General features: G+C 32.5%; 1 long non-coding RNA gene across 1 annotated transcript; it reads right to left on the reverse strand.

The window, feature by feature from the left end:
* Positions 1 to 1,935: 1,935 nt before the first annotated feature.
* On the reverse strand, positions 1,936 to 3,127 carry LOC119642991. The gene is made up of 3 exons (XR_005248186.1): positions 2,687 to 3,127; positions 2,239 to 2,474; positions 1,936 to 2,154 (listed from the first exon to the last, which is right to left on the reverse strand). It is a non-coding gene; the product is annotated as an uncharacterized LOC119642991 (long non-coding RNA).
* Between the last annotated feature and the right edge of the window lie 10,919 nt (positions 3,128 to 14,046).

The following is a 14,046-nucleotide window of genomic DNA, read 5'->3' on the forward strand; positions in this document are numbered from 1 at the left end:
TAGTACATTTAATAAGGATTTGGGGTGGGGCTTGATAAAGTCTATCATATATCATCTGACATCTTCAGTTATCGCAAAATTCGATTGTCCAACTTGTTCGACATCATATATACCTTCGTGATCATCTCATATCAATCAAAGTCTCTCCGTAACTGCGCTGCAAAAGTTTATAAAGCTGGCTCTTTGATACATATTCATTTTTGAATCGATGCGAAATAACTAGACTACTACTCGAATTGTTGTTCTGCACATTATACATTACACGTCGGTGTAGAATGAACGCTTCCAATTCGTAGAATCAACTTTAGGGTCTAATACGATACCTTTTCAATTCTGATGTTAAAGTTTAGAAAGAGAACGAGTACACGTACGTGTTTTTGTAATTTTAAAGGACTATATAGATGGTTTAACTGTTCTTTGGTCTTAATAAAGTTTCCTATTAGTAAAGTTTTTTTGATTGAAAGCGTGATTTTAGAAAGGAAACGTAGAAAACCGCATTACGTCCATTATTTGTGCCAATCAAGGATATATATTTTTCATTTCCTCTGAGGTGCATATTCACAAAGATTTGCCAAATCTCGTCTAAAGCTGCAGCGATTGTTATAAAAACAGGAATTAAATATATCCTGATAGGTAAGTAAAATTTCATTTAGTTTTGTATTTGCAAAAGCTACCGTAAATCTCTTGTTTACGTCTGCACAAGACAGCTCAACAATTTGTATTATACTATTAGTATGTTCTCTTCTTTATTTGTACGTACATTTTCTTTTGGAAAAGTTTTTCGTTTCTTTTACAGCGGTTCCTGCATGGCTTTCGGTTTCAACTGTAATTGCTTTTACCGAAAGTAGTTGATCGGTCTTTTTAATGCACTCAAACAATTAATAGTATATGGAATTACATGCAGATATGTTCTGCATAGCGAATGTATGACTTTGAAAGCATAGTTTTGTTTGCGGTTTCATCTAAAAATATAAATTTTTTGTTATAGGAGGGCTGTGTTTTTGGCTGTGTATGTGGTTTCGAAGTGTAATTCCAGACAGTTTTAACTAATAAAGCAATTTAAAGGAAGTTTACGCTGAAAATTCAAAAAAGATAAAAAATTTGAAAAATCTTAAGAAATCTTAAAAATAAGATACGGCTTATCTATAATATTTTAATTTAATTTTCATTTTAGGCAATAACATCGAAAACAATTTTGTATCTTGAAAGAAAAATTTAAATGTCAATTTTGAAAAATATTATGTCACTTTAAAGTTATCTTTTCTTTATTTGTAATATACTGATTTCTTTTTAGTTTTTATAGTAAAACAATAAAACCTTTCTTTTTAATTTCCGGTTTAAAAGTTCCAACGTTGAAAATGAAAATATGCATACAATTTATTTGATGCAATTTTTTTTTGTGAAAAAAAAAAATGCAATAAAGCCTATGTAAAATAATGAAAAACAATTAATAATGCAATGGAGATTTAAAAAGATTTTATTTCATCACTTGAATATGTGCAACGAATTTGTTAAATATATAATCGCCTTAGGGTATGCACATCATATATAAGCTCGCTACCTAAAGACATGACTTCGTAATTTGTTTGCACCTAATATGCAGCCTTGATATTTGTACGGAAATTTTAAGGTATTACTTCCTGGAATTCTTAACTTTTAATTGGGTAATACCCAAATCAAAACGAGCTTTTTTCGAAAAATCAAAAATATGAGCGAAAGTATGCGTCGGAATAATGCGTGACTAACCTGTATGTCGATCGAATCAGATCCGACCGGTATTTGAAGATCGCAAATATCGGACACAACCTTAACAGTCAGCAACTGGTTGTTTAAAGATATTTGTGGAGATTTGTGGAATGAAATATCGGCGTAACTTTCGATACGAATTGGTGCTCGCCCGTACTGCAATTTTTGTATATATATATATATTTATATTTATTAAGGTTAATATTTAGGTCCATACGTAAACGTTTAACCTTCAATTTTGTTTACTAAAATGTTGACATCCATTTTGGAAACGGTACGTGCTGAAGTTTTCGTTCACAATCACCGGAAGGTCTAGCACGCCGTAGCAAAACGTACGATAGAAGTTACGGAGTAAATTAACGAATGAATGGCGAACAAACCAACCCGTTTTCTTTTTAACTTTATTCACTGTATGAAAGATATTAAATTTGTAACGCGTTCGCAATGAATTCTAAAATGTAGACCTTGGTAATTGGGGTTTTATATACTCACCTTTTGTTAAGATACGAAAACTTTCCAAAGAACCATAGGAGCGTGAAAAGTAAATATGGCTGCTGTACACTACCTTTCTACTTACCTTTCTCACACTTTCTCGATCGGTTTGAATAGTGGTATCAATTTCATTACGCGTACTTGGAAAAGTCGTTGGTAACTACAAATTTTGTTGAGATGAAGTTGGTTCCAAATTTTTCCTATCTTCTTCCTTAGAACAAGTTCAGAAATGAATTCTGAAAGTATAAAAGCTCCGTCAAATATTATATATCAAGAAGGTGTGATCAGTACATTGATTTATTTATGCAATCGGGTAGACGATAGCCATTTACGGTATATTTATTTTGTACTATCAATTTAAATTAATACTACCTATTTTGTTAGTAATAACAACAAGAGCAGACTTACAGTAATTTTTATTATATATTCTTACAAAATCCATACTTACTTATATGGTCACTTCATACAAAGTAGTATAACTCATATCACAAAGAGTAGGTTACTAACATTTTGAAAACATTTTGATACATTCAGAAATTTTTTTAGAATTGAAAGTTTGAGATCACTTTGTTCACACGTTTTGATTCGATTACCGTACGTATCAGTAGTTATTGTAGTGTACACTTAAGGTTAAACATAAGCTTGGGCAATGGTGGTCTCATTCCGCGTAACTTGTGAAGTGAGTTCTTGCAGTAGGATAGTGAGAGCAACCCATGAAAAACTCAGATTAATCTTTGGTGCTCCCATATAAAAATCTTTAGTGACTTCGATTTTCTAACAATCTACTAAAATTCGAGTTCATGTTATGCTTCTATCCTATTCCGCATCTACCTTGTGTGCGTTTAGTTCGTATCGAACTGATAAAAATAACTACTTCGCCTTTTGTCTTTATCAATTTTTAGTTCCACATTTTTATTTACACTTTTCAAGTATGAATTTTCCGTCGTTAACGTTTTGTTATTGCGCTTATCTACATTACACTTAATTATATCGTTGCCGCTACGTTACAATACTTATGATGCGACAATCTTGACTCGTCGAGTTCGACCAACACGTTGTATTTATAATCTTAAGTGAATGGCATTTAAACAATGCAGTGTTTTTAGCAAGTGCGACTTTTGTTTTAAGCGACAGTTCCATGAATCGCTGCTATTGAAAATATGTCAATTTTTTTATATTTGCTCACTCTTGAATGTACCAAGCTAAATTCTATGAATACTTCTGATAATAGATGCTTCCTAAATACTTTTGAAGTTACTATTTTATTAATAGAATGCTCTACTTGCAAAAGCAACTACTTATATCACCAGTTTGTCCAAAGATCTTCTCCAGCTATGTTTTTCGTTTGTTCATAGTATCGATTGTGTTTTATTGCCGACCAAATAATTATATGTTGTCGTTGAATTTCTAAAGATGAATTTTTTATCTGAAAAATTTTTTATGTACTCTTTAGTAATTAACTGTGTTTGTGGTTTAACGGTAAAAATATGGAAAAATATAGCTACGCAAAGTGCATTGAGAAAAAGAAAAAAAAGAAAACTATTATGCAATGAATCGGATAGAAATTATGACCGTAATCGTAAAAGCCATGACATTTCGGTTTGTTTGCGTTTCTACTTTCCAACGGATGGCTATAAAGTGACTTTCAAAGTCTTTTGTTGAATATGAGTTCATTAAAAACGCTTTCACACTCTTGCATGCCTTAAATGTGAAGCAAATGTAAATTTAGCATAAAATTTGCAAATCAAGCAATCATACACTGCACAGATATAAAAAAAGAAACAACAAGAACAATAATAGCAGACCACAGATTATAAAAAACACTTTCCAGGAAGAAAGGGTTTATGAAGGGAAAAATAAAAAACAGTCCAAAAAGTATTAACTTTTGAAATAAATGATAATGAATTTTTTATTGTAAGAATTTAATAAAAAGTTATGAATTTTTATAATTAAATTTTTTGTGTTCTTAATTGCTAGATATCTGCAAAAGAAGAAACGCATGTCATTTATTTTGCGGAGAAATCGGATTACATTTCATCAGAGACTACGAATAAAATAACCATGTTACGCATGCTAATTGACGAACGATTGGACTGACCGTTGAATTGAAGCCATTATTACGTCACTTCTGGAAAGCATACGGAATTTTAAATTGTCATCTTTTACAATATCTGCAGTAACTAGGGATGTTATCCTATTTTGGCAGGTTTATTTAAGTTTGATATATCAAAACGATACCCTTCCCTCGTCGTTTCGTACAACTCCATAAACTATTAGGGCAAGTTTACTTAGACATAAGATGGCCCTTGATTCTTGGACTTTCTGCGTGTTCCTAAGTTATTTTATTTTTAATTTTATACCCATCACTTTAAGATGGAGGTAGTCTACCCATTTTGTTTTTTTCCATAATGTATGTAGAACTCAAAATGAAGCCAAGACTATGCTAAATATACGTACTATTAATAAAACGTTTTTATATGTAATGTTTTGGTTATGATTTTGGTTATGGAAAGTGCCATTTTCCCAACATCTTATACACACAAGCCTCTCAAAACACTTGTCGGATTATTTTCTGATTAAACAAATTTATTCAAATATTCTCAATTGTATGGAATTTGTATTTTCTCAGATGGTTTGAATTTGAACTGGGCGCAGCTGATTTTTTTTATTTTCAACATAAACGTCCTTGTCCCATAGACGTGTGGGCGGATCCTGTGTAAAGCTTAGATCCCTCCCAAATTCTTTTCCAAATTTGTAGGCGATATATTCAATTCCGCAAACTCGGAATGAATGTTATACACACAGCATTAGAATGCACCTATATACATACCTATATACCTATATACATAGGTGCATTCTAAAATTGGTATAAATTCCATGTACTTAAAAGCCGAAAGAAAAGTAATAAGAAATTCTAATTTGCAAATATATATTTAATTTATTGATTAATTGCAACTTATGTTAACGAAGATAGCAACGTTTCAGACGTCGAAAAATATCCATTCCTTTTGTATAGTGCTTTGTGCGGGACTTCAGCGTGTAAGCTTCTTAATCCAAAAATCCTCCCTGGAATCGCGTTATTCAAAGCCAACTTCCAGCAGGCGTCAATTCCTTTTATGTTGAAGTATATGACGAATGCAATTTTAAGATGGATGAATTAATCGCTTGGCGTGAAATTAAGATACCTGAAAGGGTTTTACTGGGGGAAACTCACGAGCAATGGTATTCTCTAAACGGAAAGCAATATGAGATACTGCCGTTATACGAAATTATGGGCAACTTTTAGTAGAAACTGCAAAAACAGTTCCCGATGGGGTTGTTTGCTTTTTCACTTCTTACTTGTGTTTGGAGTCGGTGGTGGCTTCTTGGTATGATTAGGGTATTGTGGATACATTGCTCCGTTATAAGCTGCTATTTATTGAAACTCAGGACAATGCCGAAACCAGCCATGCTTTAATGAATTATGTTAAAGTAAGCAAAGTATGTTAAAGTAAGTACCGCACTAAAATGGAAAGCAAAGTTTTGGCAATAAGATAAGTATATTGTATTTAAATTTACCGTTTGCCGAAGCTAATTTCCGAGTTAAAGCTGGCGTATTTATGGGCGACACAGAAGATGCCTCAACAGTTGTTGTACCGCATTTATGTTGTGAACAAGTTGATAAACTTTCTGTGGATATATAAGCCACATATGTCTGGGCTCATTCTATAAACAAAAACAAAAGTTAGTCCCACGCCACTGATTATCTTCATTTAAAATGAAGTGGACAACCAGCAATGTAAAAAATCCAAATTATATCGAAAATCATGAGTTTTACGTGGGTACAGAAACAGGTTCTTTAAGTCATCTTTTTATCGGTTTGCGGTTTGGAGGAAAGGTCAATGGCAAAATTTGTCGAACCAAGCCTTTGAGTTGCCGTTGAGGTTTTAAATGGGTCATCTATTGACGCTCTATCAATTAAAGAGCCCTCATTAAGGATTGTTTTCCCGGCTTTGTGCATTGTACACCATCTTTCGCGAGCAATTCAAAATGGTCACTACCTCCCATAGTCTTAATACAAGAATTGTTAGATCCTAGGCTGGATTTCAGATTTAATGTGAGTTTTTCATGAAGCGCATATCTATATCTAATATATTTTTTTATGCTTTTCTCAGATTAGAGTGATTTTGACGGAACATGCGAAACATTTCTTAGATTTGGCTAGCAAGCCCCAGACTTTATGAAGGAAGCTTCAGAAACCCTATCATGTCCATATATTCTTGATCCGCGTGAAATTCTGAGTTGATTTAGGCATGTCTGTCCGTCTGTTTTTCTGTGTGTCTGCGTGGTGTGTGTTGTTGGCACTCTCCTGGTCACACTGGAAGTTTCTGCACGCAGGTTGTTATAGGGGCCAAACTGGTCAGAGTAGAAGCGCGCAATGGAGCGTAGAATGGATTTTCTTAACAAAAATTTCTGCGTTTTTTCTTATTACTCTATAATTGCTAAAGAGAGAAGACTGAAGTATTGCAAAATTACTTTATGAAATAGTTAACTCTTTACATATAAAAATGGAAAAAATCGACTGTGCGCACAGAAAGTTACAAGTGATTAAATTATCTTTTATTCACTTCTTTTCTTTTTTCTCTCATTGTAGAAATTAAGGAGTGAATGCATAAGAATTCACAAGAATGTTAGCATTTGGCAGCACTTCGTTGGCATTATTTCAGTTAATATTTCAAATATAGAGCTGGTTATAATTCATCTTGCCACGAAGTTGGTTGGTTTACACAACTTGATTCGTGCCATTGGCCGCGTTATGTACTGGTAGGAAAAGGGTTATCCTTATGACTTGTACCGTTTTCAGAAAACAAATTGCTACCTCTTGTACATCAATAGATAGAAGAAGTTCGAAGATTACAATTAAGTCACTTCATGAAATTGGTTGTAAGAGCCTCGTAAATTAGGTAAAGCTTTGGATGAACTATTAATCGGCCGTTTGTTTATTTATATCTAATAAAAATAATAATATATACATCCGACTTACCGTAATTATGTCTCAATTTTCGTTTTTATTTACCCAAGAATGTTTGGATTAAAACGAAACTAATGCTTTATTTTAAATCTAGTAGTAGTTCGAAGTGGGTTTTTCTTCCCGTCGAAGCTCAAAGTTTTAGTTCGGATAAGATGTTTTGAGTTAATTAAGAAAAAGTATGTTAGAAGGAACTCAAGGCGCATGTGATTCGAGAAGTGATTTGGTTTAACAATAAATCGCGGTGTTTTTGTAGTGAAATGTGTAAAACTGTTCTAAATCGAATAATAGTCCCTATAAGTGCGAAAATGAAATTATTTAATCAATACAAGCCTAAAATTACGTTCATATAAATTTTCTAAACAACCAATATACTTTTGCAAAAAATATTGTAGGATGTAAATAGAAAAGTTCCTCAATTATAAAAGTATTCTAAATAAATGTATGTAGTGGTTTTCTGATTTTTATAATTTGCGCTATTGTTGAGCAAAGTACTTGCGTTAAATTTTGTTTGTGAAATGAAACGCTTGTGCGGAAACACTTACGATTTTGCAGAACACATTTATTGTGCAGACTTCGCCGAAAATAAATGTTCACCTGTGCCGGAAAGAGTTCAGAGAAGGCTCAGAATGCGTTGAAGACGGAGAGCGCCCCGGACGATCACAAATCTCTACCAACGAAAGTCACGTCACAAAAGCAGAGATTCGGTGGTTGGCATTTCAAACGGATTAGTCAATAACATTTTAAAAGACATTTTGACTGTAAAATGCGTCAAATCTGGGTTGATCGAAAAAGCATTAAACTTCTTTGAAAAAGCGCATCGCATTAACTTCGCGGTGAGAAAATGATACCTCGTTATCAATCCGCCATAAAATGCACTACTATTGGTTCTATTATCCGGACACAAGCCATCAATCCAGCGATTTTCGCGCAAAAGATGAGCCAAGATCGAAGAACATAAGCCAAACTGGCCCAAATCGACTGTTTCGAGGATTGGAAAAACGTTAGCAAAAGTATCTGAGGGAGATTACTGTGAAGTCGATGAAACAAATTTGGAATAATAAATAGATTTCAAAAGGATAAAATTTAATTGGTCTTCGTTTTACAACACAGATTATGTTTGACATGGCCTTCTTAATGTAAAAGTATTATATTGGCGCACGGAGTGGCTACGACAATTCCTTGACCTCCTTTTGTGGATGACTCCAATGAACAAAAATATTGAAAAGGCGTCATAGACCTTCAATTTACAAATTCGTTTATTTGCGTTCCTTAGATTATTTTAATGGATTTTCCAAATTTATATAGTTTTTTTTGATTTACTGTGCTGTTACATTGTTTCCATTGGGGGAAAATAAACTTCGTTTATTTTTTCCCTATAACTTTTGCTTATTATTTCTTTAGACAGAGTCTGTATTAAATATGCAAAAAAAAAAAGAAAAACAAATTGCAAACAAACGTCAGTAGAGTTATTTAATTAAATAAGCGAAGATCTATCAAGCACATACGACATAAAGACATATGTATTAATGTTCTGTTAATAATATAACAAAAATTATAAATAAGGAGTTTACATTCATAAGAGAGGGAAATTTAAATTGTTGTGTTAAATTGAATGTGTAAGAAAAAGTTAATTTAAAAGAAAGCAGTAATTTATGAGGAATAATTAAACCAGTTCAAAGCAATCGGCATTGCAATAATATGTGGTAAAAATGTCACTTATTGGTATGTTTTCTTTTCCTACATTGAATTCTTTGATAAATAACTCATTTCCCGTATATTACATTCTTTTTAGAAGAATAAATAAGTTTTTATTCTGTCCAATCTACTTTCAAGACACTACGTCTACTCACAAAAGAGCCACGTTACTGGTCCTCGACCACGCACTACATCTGAAAAGTCGCTACATCTTTTGAAAATGCTATATTAAATTGAACTGAATTTCTTCAATTTGTTTCTTTTTCCTTTCTAATAAAATAGACATTTTGTTCACTGTAGTTGAACTTTTCCGTAAAGTTATTACGCCATTATTTGTATTACGTGCGACGTGCATACACCATCATCATATGGTCATCATTTGATTTTAATTACGTGCTAAAAAGTCTACTATTAAGTGTTAATCCAGAATATTGTAGATTGAAAAATAAATAGAAAATTTCCTTTACTTACGAGGAACGGGCCAGCTATATATCTGTTTTTATGAAGCATGCCTAGATCACTAATTCGTGTTCTTTGGCTATAAGCATTTGAATCCCTCACAAATCACGTAATAACACTGATAACTTGACTTTAAAATATAACAAAAGCACTCAATTTATTTTGTAGCAAGAGACAGGTTGGCTCCTAAGAGACATGCTCTTGCTGAAGTAACCTTCCCAAAGTTTGACTCACTCATCTCTTTACATCGAAATCATTTTGTGACACCTTTTATTAAATTGATACAAAACTAGAAACAATAAGTAAAAACATTATAATTAATAACGGCCGACCATTACATACTCTAGAAAGTAGTTATTCAAATAACGACACTTCAGTATAAGGCGTTAGATACGAAGTGATCGAAAAAGTGGTTCAGCAGTGTTCGTTCCTGGACCGAAACTCGTTAGTATACCGTCATCAAAATATTTCAAAAAGAAAGGCCTTTTAGCTGGGCATAAGATAACAAGGTATACAAATGGGCAGAGAAGCTTAGAATAATAAAAAGTGGGTCTATCTCAAGTCCTTCTGGGTTTTACATATTGCCGCGTTAATTTAATATAACTTTGTCCCGCAATTTGTGAACGGTATAAAAATAGTTCGTTATAATGATAGTTCTCATATGGAATGTAAATTGAATTTTTTTTGGAAAGAGCGTTCAGTTGCCATCAATTTGTGTACGTAGGTCCACCTTCAGGTAAAAAATAAAAAAATTGAAATACATTTGCATTTTTTTCTTATAAACTATCAAATTTCGAAAAAAAAGTTCAGGTTAAACGAAACCATTTGGATTTTTATATTCTTTCCCCAGAAAGTTCAGTGTAAATAATTATAGCCAGTGTTAAGAAAAAATTTAAATATTATTGGCGTTACGAGATGTAAATGAGTTTATGTCTACAAACATTGCAAATAAAAGCCCGTCGCGCGAGTATTTTTTACCACCACATTTATCCTAGAGAAGCCTAAGTTTCAATACTCTATAATATTGTGTAGGCTTGGCTCGTTGGCCTTTTATAGCTTACCGGCAATATACCATCTCATATCTACGTGCGCTTCCCAAGTCCGCTTATTTAAAATCCTCATCGACGGGTTGCGAAGAGAAAATTAATCTTATTTATATTTAATTTAGAATTAACACACTCAATTTGTCGTATTGTGTTCTCCAAGCCCTTTTATTTGATATCTAAGCGATTATACTGCTAAGAAAAAGTGAATCCTGCACGTTTTGTCATATTTTATTTTAGAATTAACATATTTTTATGCAGATAGTGTATCTTCACGCGAGAAATGTAGAGAATAATTTTCAACATTCTGTTTTCTGTTTATCCAAAGTAAGAAAGTAAAAATTTGATCACGTGTAACTTTGTGTGGGCGTGGTCAATTTTTTCAATTTTTGTACATGTTTTGAAGGACCGCTCATGGATTGAAAATGCAAGGTTTTATCGTTGCATCTGTTATAAGTAACAAAGAAAAAATATTTATTTTTATTTTTGAAAACTGAAGTGGTCTCGTATGGTCGTGTGTATTGGTGAATTTGGCCTAATTTCAATATCAACCTGCGTACAAGAACTTTTAATCATTCTGCCAAATATGAAAACGATCGCTACTTTTTTGTTTTACAAAGACATATCAGACAGACGGATATGTTTAAATCAATTCAGAATTTGACGTTGACCAACAATATATACTTTATAGTGTCTCTGAAGCTTCCTTCTTGGTGTTGCAAACGTTTCGGCGAAAGGAATATATCCCCTCTTTGGTGTGTAAAAAAACTGAGAAAATAAATATTAGTGTAGAGAGGGCGAACTAAGCTATTTAACAAAAAATTCCTGAAATGGTTAAAAACATTGTTAAAGTTTAATAAAATAGCGACTTATGCGCAAAGGATATTGAAATCTACATATTGTATTAAATAAACTTAAGTTAACAAAGTGAGTATGTATACCGTCAATTGCAAGCAGAACCTGCGAAACGGAGGAAGTTATCCAACAATTGCACAAGAACAGCGTGATATACGCTGTAGTGTGACCACATACTATTGCATATGTGCATGGACTAGAAGTGTGCCACAAATAGAAAGTAAACAATATTTGAAATAAAAAGAAACAATGTATGACCCACTTCAAGAAGACCGAACAGCATACTAAATAACCCCATTAAAGAGTAAATGAAAAGAATGCAACATCTACTTTTTTTATTACTCAAGAACACCTTTAATTATTATTTCAATGGCTTTGCCCGATTCTTCTGGTCATTCGTGTCAGTCTGTTCGTGCCAGACTATCTACAATCTATGTATGATAAAATAAACATACATTAACATCTTATATAACAATCCTTTATTAGTCAGAATTAATACTATGTCAAATTGCTACTAGTCTTCTACCATCTTGATCTTGTGAGGTCCTACTATTCTAAGATCATGTGAAATGCTATAAGATCCTGTCAATTTCATTCTACAAACATCCATTGTACGAAGAAGTAAAGAAAATGGTTAACTTTAGATTCGTCGTGAAAACAATAAAACTATATATTTTTTTTGGAAGACTCTCCGTTGGTCTATTCATATCGTGATGTCAATACACATGCAGGATTTTATGGTCAACTATTCCGGTATCTTTTTGAGAACTAGTTGTATTAAAACAAGAGAAGTATTTTATATTTCAAACAAGGAAATGGTTCATTGGTTAATACTTTAAGGCGATTGATTTCATAAGCTTCGGCAGGGACTAATTCAACAATCATGAGCAGATGAATTTATTTGAACTTCCCGAAGATCAACATTCGCAAAAAGCTGTTGCTTTTAAAGTAGAACATTTTCATTTATGGGCGTAAATGGTAAAATAAGCAATCTTGGATAGTTGAAATTCGAAACCTTTATAAAGTTATATACGGCTTGGACATCATTTTTCACCATTGTTGCGAATAGGAAAACCTTCATACAGTGGCGTAAGAAACTTATTTTTATTTGTATCCGATAGCCTCTTTCTCCACTTCGCACTTAATTCATGTGCTTCTTTCTCTCTCAATTCACCCGTCTACCCACTCATCATCTGTCCAACAGCGCACGTCACTATCAGGCATTGAATCATCAGTACGTCTATCTATCAAGCACGTTTCGCTCTCCGAAAACTGGGGAAAATTCGAAGCTTCCTTATTATAGATTAGGAAGAAAAACGGTCGTATTCATCTCATAACAATCCGCTTGTAGTTTCAAAAATGGAACACGATGTATAAAATGCAGTATTAATCTGAAATTTGGAATAATTTTTAATTTCAACCATAAGTATTCTTGTTCAGCTTATAAATGAATAATAGTTTTTGCACTAATCAGTATTTCGTCTGCAGTAAACTAACTATTTTTGAAATAAAATTAGCAGTTAAGGCGATGTGTATCGGAAATGATCGCATTCCGGATGAATAAGATTCCATTGAATAAAGATAAAGACTCTCAGTTTCACAGAAACGAAAATAACTAAATGGGTAAGTTTGTATATCATAATTAAAGTCTCTGGTTTCTGTTAATAACGCGAAAACCGGAAAAAATTCAAATGAGTTGAGTGTTAGTGACAATTAAAATCATAATATGGGAGTGAATAACAAAAAACACTATTTTTATATTTTCAGTGCGAAAGTTTCCATCATTTCATTTATTCGCTGCACTTCTTTTTTAAATACCTATTTTCGCCATCCAGTTTATCGAATTCATTTTTTCATTATTTTTATTTAACTGCATTAAGGCACCTGGGATTTTGATCACTGAGTGGTTTGATGACGATCAGCGTGCGACCATGTAAATTGTATTGGTGTTGGTATTGTTTTCCGCTTGTACAAAAGAAGCTTGTAATATTAAATTTAATTATGCTTCAATACTATACCGAAACGAAGTGGAGAAAAACCTGTATGCAAGTAAGTTTTTTCTTGTGTGTCTGTTTAAAATTATTGAAATGCATATTACCCGTTGTAATAACTATAATCCCGTATTTTATGCATCAAAAGTCCGTATTGGTGTACGTTTGTCTTACACAGCGTACATTAACGAACGATGGTTGAAGGGCTGATATCATTGCATGCAACTTTAATTAATAATCATTTATATTTAATGTGATGCATCACAATGAAAATAAGTTTATAAAGTGTTTTCAAAATTAATTCTTCAAGCGGTATGAATTTATAAATCGAGATTTCAATGTTGAGCTAAACTAAAGGAATAATGTATGCAAAGGATTGTAAGGATTGTATTTGTTAGGAAAGGATTGTTATTTCTTACCCTCCTAATAGGTGAAAAGTAGAAAAAATGCTTATATTTTTCAAAGTAACATTTCCTCATTTAATAAATATTGAATTTTATTTCTCTCTACAAATTAACTACAAATAATAGAAACTTGAACTTAGTTCTAGCCTTGGCTTTTTCATTTGTTTTATTTTACAGATATTTTAATTTTTTTAGTAAAGTTATTAAAAAGGAAGCAAAAATTTGTTTTGACCTTTTATCCGTAGCAGTAAATGAAAGTGTGACCAATTATTCATAAAGCATTTACGGTTTATTAAATAATTAATAAACTAAAAATTGAAAACGAAGCATTTTTCATATTGTCAAGTTTT

This window comes from Glossina fuscipes, unplaced genomic scaffold (genome assembly GCF_014805625.2).
Source record: "Glossina fuscipes isolate IAEA_lab_2018 unplaced genomic scaffold, Yale_Gfus_2 303, whole genome shotgun sequence".
Lineage (NCBI taxonomy): Eukaryota > Metazoa > Arthropoda > Insecta > Diptera > Glossinidae > Glossina > Glossina fuscipes.